The sequence below is a fragment of the Pteronotus mesoamericanus genome, unplaced genomic scaffold (assembly GCF_021234165.1).
Source record: "Pteronotus mesoamericanus isolate MK-2021 breed Mesoamerican mustached bat unplaced genomic scaffold, CSHL_Meso_final contig_98, whole genome shotgun sequence".
Lineage (NCBI taxonomy): Eukaryota > Metazoa > Chordata > Mammalia > Chiroptera > Mormoopidae > Pteronotus > Pteronotus mesoamericanus.
The window spans coordinates 8,720,502-8,729,638 of NW_026555295.1; the positions used below are offsets into that span (position 1 = coordinate 8,720,502).

At 36.8% G+C, this 9,137-nt stretch overlaps 1 pseudogene; it reads right to left on the reverse strand.

Annotated features, from left to right (window-relative positions):
* Positions 1–8,353: 8,353 nt before the first annotated feature.
* LOC129081413 (uncharacterized) lies at positions 8,354–8,672 on the reverse strand (annotated as a pseudogene).
* Between the last annotated feature and the right edge of the window lie 465 nt (positions 8,673–9,137).

Sequence of the window (9,137 nt, forward strand, 5' to 3'; positions counted from 1 at the left end):
AATGAGTGCCTTGGTCCTGAAGGAAGGTATTTGGGCAGCACATCACAGCATTCACTACAATCAGTATGTTCTTAGCATCAATAGGTATAGTACCTGGCTTAGGATGGGTGCTCATTAAATATTTGCTAAATGAATAAATTATTAAAAAGGAAAGTGTGGATTAGATAATCCCTTTCAGCAATATTGATAAATCTGTTTCCTGGAGGATATGTAGAAAATGTGGTGAATCAAAACCCTCACAGTTTTGTTGTTGTTTTAACTTAAAGGAGTGGGAATAGGAAGAGGAGATGAATGTGTACTAAAAGTAATGTTGACAGACCTATTTGGCTAGAAAAAATAAGCCCTGACTGGTGTGGCTCAGTGGATTGAGTGACGGCCTGCGAACCAAAGTGTCACCAGTTTGATTCCCAGTCGGGGCACATGTCTGGGTTTCAGACCAGGTCCCCAGTAGAGGTCATGCAAGAGGAAACCACACACTATGTTTCTCTCCCTCTCTTTCTCCATCCTTTCCTTTCTCCCAAAAACAAAAAAACAAAAAAAAGTATTCTTTGTGATTGAGTTAATAGTAGACATTAACTCAACATTAGGGAAGCAATTTTTTATACAGTAGCTGCTGCTAGCCGCAGAAAGCTTTTTAAACTAATTAAAATTAAATAAAGTTTAAAATTTATTTCCTTAATCACACCAGCCACATTTCAAGTGCTCAGTAGCCATATGTGGCTATTGGCTACCACAGTGAAACAGTGAAGATAAAAAACTTTCCACCATTGCAGAAAGTTCTATTGAACAGAACTGAATGCACTGAATAGTTGTGGCTTTTTTTTTAACTCCCATTCAATAAAAATCTAATTTACTCTCATGAATTCTGCTGCTCATTATTGTGAGAGTGCTGGAACTGGAGCCAAAAATTTTAAAAGCTTGGGCAAAGAAGGATTGCCCTGTATCCAAGTTTCTTCTTGAAATCTAAGTAGTATAGGACAATGCTAAAATGGAATAAATATTTGTCATTTCATCCTGTTTCTGCCATCTGGATCATCTGGGTAACCAAGGCAAACAGCCCTGGGTTTCCAAAATGTGCTCTGCTCCTGCTTTCCACAGCCAGTGAGGCATGACCTCAAGCCTCAAATTGTCAAGATTTAAACATTTGACAACCAGATTTGTGTCCTTTTTAAAATGCCTCCTAAGAATCTAGGCCTTAGCTCTGAGTCTGATATAGTGAAACACAGAAGAAATGTCCCTTTTTTTCCATTAATTTTTTTGACCTATGATATTACTGAGAGCTTTGAACATATACAGAAGTAGCAGATTCATGTAATGAATTCCCAAGTACCTATCAAGCAGTCTTAATAATTATTACCATATTTTGCCATGTATAATGCACACTTTTTTGCCCAAATTTTTGAAGGAAAATAATGATGGACATTATACATGGGTAGTACCTGAAACACCTTGTATCTGTCTTGTGTTTTATAATTATTTGTTACATAAAATTTCTTATACCATAATATGTGCAAAAACAAATGCTAAATTCCTTTATAATACAAAAAACAAGTATCTAAATATAAATAAATAATTGAATTAAAAAATTAAAACAAAATATTTTTTCCTGAAAGTTTGGGCCAAAAATGTGGGTGTGCATTATACACGGCAAAATACGTAAATCAGAGCCTACCTTGTTTCATTTCTATACCCACCCACTCTCTCCACACAGTACTAACTTGAAACTAATTACAGATACCATGTAATTTTATCTGTAAATATTTTCCTATGTATCTCTAAAAGATAGGAATGCTTTTTAAAAATAACATTCACCACTCTGACTGGGTAGCTCAATTGATTGGAACGTCATCCTGATACCCTAAAGTTGTAGGTTCAGTCCTGGGTCAGGGCACATACAGAAATCAACCAGTGAATGCATAAATGGGTGGAACAACAAATCAATGTTTTTCTCTCTCTATCTTTCTCAAATCAATAAAATAAAATTGAAAATTTTAATGATAATAATATTAACCACTACATTATATTGCCTTTAAAAAACCCTAATAATTCCTTAATAGCTTCACATATCCAGCCACCCAAACAAGTGCCAATGGTTGATGTATCTTTTAAGTCTTTTAGAAATCTTCCATCTCTCTTTTTATCCCTTATGACTTTTTGTGGAAGAAATCAATTCTTCTGTCCTGCAAAGATTTTTAGAGCCTGCATCCCTGTGACATAATTTAACATGATCTTTTGTCCCTTTTGTTTCCTGTAAATGGGTAACTTAATTAGATTTCAGTTTGACATTTTTAATATAGTATATTGGGTTATGTCCTTCTATTTGGTTAAGAATCAGATAAAGATGTGACCAGTCACCACCTAGATCCATTCATTCAGTTTAAGCTGCAAAAACTGTAACTTTCTAATTCTATTGTTTTCTTAATTTATTAGCTTGAATATATTCATAAAAAAATACTTCCTCTTATTAACTATTCAGTTATCCAGATATACAGTTATTACGGGAAAGGCAGAATAAATTCTTTTTTTAAAGATTTTTTTAAAGGATTTTATTTATTTATTTTTAGAGAGAGAGAAATGGAGGGAGAAAAAGAGGGAAAGAATCATTAATGTATGCAAGAGAAACATGGATCAGATGCCTCTTGCACACCCACAACTGGAAGCCTGGCCTGCAACCCAGGCATGTGCCCCGACCAAAAATCAAACCAGTGAGCTTTTGGTTTGGAGGATGATGCCCAACCCATTGAGCCACACCAGTCAGGGTGGCCGAATAAATTCTTGATTTTTTTTTCTCTTTATTACCAGTTTTCAAAAGAACCAGTTCTTTCCATCCTCCAGAAGAATCAATGTTTTTTATTTTCTTAACATAATTATAAGAGATAAAAATATTTGATGTGTTTCAATCTATTGTAGTTGTTTTTCTAGATTTTATTTTTTTTAATTTGTTTTTAGAGAGAGGGGAAAGGAAGGAGAAAGAAAGGAAGAGAGACATCAAGTGGGGATCAGTTGCCTCTCCCCCTACCTCATCCCGTACCCCGCAACTGGGGATCTGGCCTGCAACCCAAGCATGTGCCCTGACTGGGAATCAAACCAGCAACCTTTCAGTTTGCAGGCCGACACTTAATGCACTGAGCCACTTCAGCCAGGGCTGGTTGTTTTTCTTACACAAATTGTCCCATCTTTGGCCACTGGGAGCATCTTCAAGTTGGCTCTGGAGTCCTTTTGACATGACCTCAGTTGTCTTTGATAATTTCTTTATTATCTGGTATAACAGTATATACCCTTTTTCTTATCTGTTTGCTTTGCTATTGTCCCATATTCCCCTGCAAATATACCAGTCACTGATTGTGCAGTCTCAGAACCTGAGATGTTTCTTATATAACAGAGAAATGCAATCCTGTATCTTCAATGCATATTAGTTTATTTATTTAAAAAATAGTTGTTGAGAATTGGTAATGTATTAGGCACTAGTAGAATTCTCAATTAAGCAGGAAAGACAGACAATTAAAAATTACATAAATGGTTATATGTAAGTGTACTACGGTGAGAGGACTGTAAAAGAAGACGGTGCAATGAGAATATATAACACCTGGTCTGCAGTGTAAGGAAGGCTTTCTTGAGGAAGTCAGTGAGAAGCTGAAACACGAAGGGTGAGCAGAGTAATGTTATCAAAGCAAAGGGGAAAAAAATACTTACCACATTCAAGGAACTGAACAGCCTGCAAGAGGTGGGACTGTGATGAGAGAGAGTAGATTCACAGTGAAGCTGGAAATGCATGCAGAAGTCAAATCATGCAGGGCCTGTGGGTCACGTTAAGGATTTTGGATTTCATCCTAAAAAGGATGGGAAGCCATTGGAATATTTTAAGAGAGAAAGAACATGATCAGATTTTCATTTTTATGAGCCCACTCTAGCTGTTATCTGGAAAATAAATTGAAAATGAATTGAAAATTAGAGGTTACTACAGGTGAAAATATCATGGTCTTGAACTAAGGTAACAGCAGTGAAAATATAGAGAAGTGATTCAAGAGATTTATGGACAATCAAAAAAGAGCTTTGTGCTTAATGCATAAACAATGGGAACATTCCGATCAAACTCAGGAACAAGACAAGATGTCCACTATCACCCTGGTTACTTAATATTCTAGATATACTAGTCAATTCAACTGGACAAAAGAAGATAATTAGTGGTGTTAAAACTGGAAAGGAAGAGTTATAAAGTATCACTAGTTATAAATGATATGATTATATATTTGGAAACCTCAAGAGAATCAAGTGGAAAATCCATGATAAACAAAATGAATTCAACTGATATATATAAACCAAAAGCTTTTACGTATATAAATAGCAATCAATTAGGCATAAGGAGGGAAAGTTACTATTTACAATGACAACAAAAAAGACAAATTTCCAGGACTAAACTTACCAAGAAATCTATATGATGAAAACTTTAAAATGTTTTTCAGGCCTTGGCTGGTGTGGCTCAGTGGATTGAGTGCTGGCCTGCAAACCAAGGGGTTGCTAGTTTGATTCCTGGTCAGGGCACATGCCTGGGTGGTGGGCCAGGTCCCTAACTGGAGGCATGTGAGAGGCAACCAATGTGTCTCTCACATGCTGATGTTTCTCTCCCTCTCTTTTTTCCTTCCTTCCCCTCTCTCTAAAATAAACTTCTTCAGAAACACAAAGGAAAAACATATACAAATGGAAACATCCATCAGGTTCTTGGAGAGGAAGACAGAAGACTCAATCACAAAATACTAGTTTTCTCTACATAAATCTATACATTTAGAAATAGATGCACCTGTGATTATGTTGGCAAAAGTAGTTTGGGTCAATTAATAGCAAAAACAGAAGCCCTGAGATAATGAGAGGCTGAAATGCAAAGGCTTAGTAGATAATGTTAGCTAAGTGTTTTTGTTTTTTAAATGGGAGTAGAGACAGAAAAGTATGTGCAAAAGTCTGGAGGTGGGGAGCACTTGTCACATTCAAAGACTGAAAGATGTTCCTGAGGTGGCCTGTAATAAGTGAGAAACAAGGGGTATGAGAAGAAGCTGGAAAGGTAGGAAGTCAGAATTAGCAACTAGACTAGAAAGTGAGGCAGTGGAGGCTAAGGATGCAGGCAACGCTGCAGGCAGACTGGGTGCTCAAGGAGTGGAAGTAGGGTGCTAGCTACTATTCCCACTCTAGCTCCCTCTAAGAGGGCAGCACAAGGGTTCTCCTTTGCTACATTCAGGGTAATACTGCGTACAAATTAGACCTTTAAAAATGCCTCCTGGGCTGAGGATCCTTGCTCCTTCTTAGCACAGTGATTCTCACTGGGAGTTGGTGACTTACCAGCGCTTTTCCACCTTCACAGTTATACATTGTTCTTTTTACAAGACATCCCCACACTTGACTTAATACCAGCGGGGGTTGAACTTGGCATTGTTTATCCGGGAATGAGATGACTTTGAGGACTTTATTCTCTCCAGTCGTGCCCTCCTATGGTGAAATCAGCTGTACACAGGCCAGAGAACCAGCTTATCACAAAGTGGAGTTTGTGGTTAGGAATGGAAAGCTAACTGGATATTTGAACAAGACCCTGAACTCATTACCCCCTACCCTGCCAAAGACAATTAACGAATGATGTGGCAGTGTAAACCTAAGAAATGTGACTTAACACACCTAACTAATGCCTGGCTTCTCATCACAGAGAAGCTTGGGCCGTGGGAAGGTGATTTGAAGTCCATCTCCTGGAACAAAGGCACACAACAGTCCTGTTTCATGAGCTGCCAAGTCAAACTGTCAGACTTTATTTAAGAAAACTAGGCTGCCTGGATGTGTTTATTGAGAATAGTCATATGAGACAAAGAAGAAAAGAGTTTTCAGTTGATTCATTCACAGTTATTTACTGAGCACCTACTGTGTACCCAGTCCTGTCCTAGGTGGTAGGGATACAGAAATGAGCCAAATAGACAAAACACGTGTCCTCACAAAGCTTACGTGTTAGTGGAGGGAGATAAACAATAAAGATAACAAACAAAATATGTGTATATTAGAAGGTGGTAAGTGCTAAACCTTCAGTTAGCATAGGACATTTTTAGGACACAAATGGGTGTTGATGGAAAACCTAGATATGAGTACTAGTGATTACATTAAGTATTAGGTTGAGTGGTCAGTTAAGAACTTTCTGAGAATGTGACATTTAAGCTGCATTCTGAAAGATGAGGAGTCAGTCTTGTAAAGAGTGAAGAAGAAGAAGAAATGTTACAAAGGTCTGAGTTAGGCAAGAACTTGGAATGTTCAATAATGGAAAGAAGGTCAATTTCTGCTGGGGAGAGATCCTAAGCTAGGGGGTGAGATCCTAAACAGGAGGCCAGGGAGCCAGGGAGCCCTGATAAGGGAGGTGGGTTTTCCTAACTCGGTGTGCTCATTATGGAACAATTATTTATTCTACTGTAACACTGCCCACTCAGAGCTCATTGGCTAGCTAAGCTGCCCGGCCTGAGCTCAGAGAGAGGACTTCTTAAAAAGTCCCAAGTGTGGGCAAAACAGACTTAAGTCTGTGCTCTAAAACTCTCACACAATAATTTTCACTCAGGTTATTTACTTTCATGTTAAATACCCTTTTAATAAACTCCCTTATCTGATTTCCTAACTCATAGCAGATTACAAACCCCAGATTAGAGGGGATAGGGGAAGGGCGGGCCCTCTGTTCAGTTGCTATTTTAATTCAGTGAGTCATTTCTTTTTGGAAACCACCTTTCCCCATGACTGACCTCATCCTGTACTGCAAGGACTCCAGGATTCATCCAAACGCCATTACAACATTTACATTTACCGTGTCATGATGTAGTGACAACAACACTGATACACATTAATCCTGGATGCAAAATCTGACTCCATTATTCATAGTGCTATATACCCACTAGATTGTGAATGATTTAAGGACACTGTGTCTTAGTTATTTTTAATTCACCTATAACCCAAACCCCTACTCTAAGTCATGGATGATGCTAGTCATGTCATTGTGCTTGATAAATGGATCTTGAGTGAATAGATGAAAGTGTGATAAATTACCCTGTCTGAGCCTCAAATGCCTCATCTATAGAAGGGAATAGCATCACCACCTCAAGAACTTGCTTGAAATGTTAAATAACAATATACTTAGAAAGTAATATCAAATATAATATATAAACGCAAGACATTTTGCTACTTGGGACTGATTTAGAGGCGTCCTTCAAAGGGTCAAGGGAACCTTTAGGTCCTTGTGTCTACTACTAGAAGTAGTTGCCACTAGATGGCAATGTCTTCTTAAGCCATGTTAAGCCATTTTTGAGTCCACCCTGTGATTCTCAAACTGGGGGTTTTCATACCACTGGGTGTACAGAATGCTTTCCAAGTTGTGCTCAATTCTGAATAGCTTTGAGGAAGTCAATTTTTCCACCCTCAGGTTCTCTGAGCCATCTTTCCGAAAATTAACCTGCTTGGGAAAGTACCTGTGTTCACAATAGCCCTTCTCCAATTTTTCAAAATGAAAAGCAGACCCATTATTCATCCCAAATCTGATTTTATGGCCCTGCTAGGTGACTAATACACACAAGGGCATCAAACATAGGAGAAGTTTCCTTCAATGATTAACAAGGAATCAGTCTTTCTTTACCTTTCAAAAACTTCTGTGAAGAGTGAAGCTTGGCTCATATTGATATGGTCTGAATAAAAAACACAGTATGGTGGGGTGGTGAAAGTACGACTTCTTCCATCCCTTAAGAATTATCAAAGAAAGCATTTATCTTAAGGAAACAAAACACAGAGAGCATCTTTTTAAAAAATAGCAAACAATAGTTTTTTTCACATACTTAAATATAATTATTTTTACCTCTTCTCAGTACTTATCCCAAAGTCATGTCATCAGCTGCAAAGAAATATGTTGAAATGGCCAAAGCAGTTGATTATCTTAATTATTTAAAAAAATGTTTTTGTTTGTGGCCCCACCTTGGTCAGCAGTTTATTTTAGATGTAACTAAAATAATTTCTAGGATCACCAAATTTTTCATGACATACTAGTTAAAATAAACCAAGTTTACATGATCCTTTTCAAATTCAGTGTGTCATTCAGTAAGATAGTTACAAATTATTACTTTTTCTCTTTTTTAAAAGATTTCATTAATTTTTAGAGAGAGGAAGGTAGGGAGAAAGAGAGGGAGAGAAACATCAGTGTGTGGTTGCCTCTCTCATGCCCCCTACTAAGGACCTGGCCCACAACCCAGGCATGTGCCCTGATTGGAAATCAAACCAGTGACCCTTTGGTTCACAGGCTAGTGCTCAATTCACTGAGCCACACCAGCCAGGGCTATTATTATTATTATTTTTAAAAACAACTTAGACTTCATCCTCTCCCTTTTACCTCTCCCAAAGAAAAAGACTGATCATCAATGGCTAATAGCAGTTGCAAAAGCAACCCCAAGAAACCCATTTTAAATAAAAAAAAGAGAAAGAGAGAGAGAAGAACAAGAAAACAAAAGAAAAAAGAAATAAAATAAAATAAAATAAAGCAAAGCAACACCAAGAGTCAGCTTCACACTCAGAAGAGAACACTGCACCTCTTTCTTGTGGTTTCTCATGCTCTGTAGTACCTGTTCAGAGAAACTTCTTTAGTAACAAACTATAGAAATGATCCCTGAAAATATAGTCTTAGTTACAAATTATTTTTATCAAAACATGTAATAAAAGTTTATTCTAATTTTAGTCAGTTCTCACCTTTATTTCATCTTATTTTAATATTGTCTACTTCTTATAAACAAAAATTCACGGATATGTCACATGCCAGATCAATTAATTGTTGCAGTCTATATATATTACAGGGGAAAAGTTTTATCATAATGTTTAATAAAATCATGTTGTTATTTCTGATCTTTATAACTAAGATTTAATTACTGTCAAAAGCAGGACCTCAGAGTTTGATACAGGCACACAGATACATTTTACCAAGAAATACTAGGACTTCCATCACATTCCTTGCTTTATGAATACCTTATAATTTGACTATACATGACATTGCATTATTAAATTAGTTAATGAAGAATAGTACATTGATTTATTATTTTGTTTTCCTAAATTTAAAAATTGATTAATTTTAAAAATAAATAAATGAATTATAT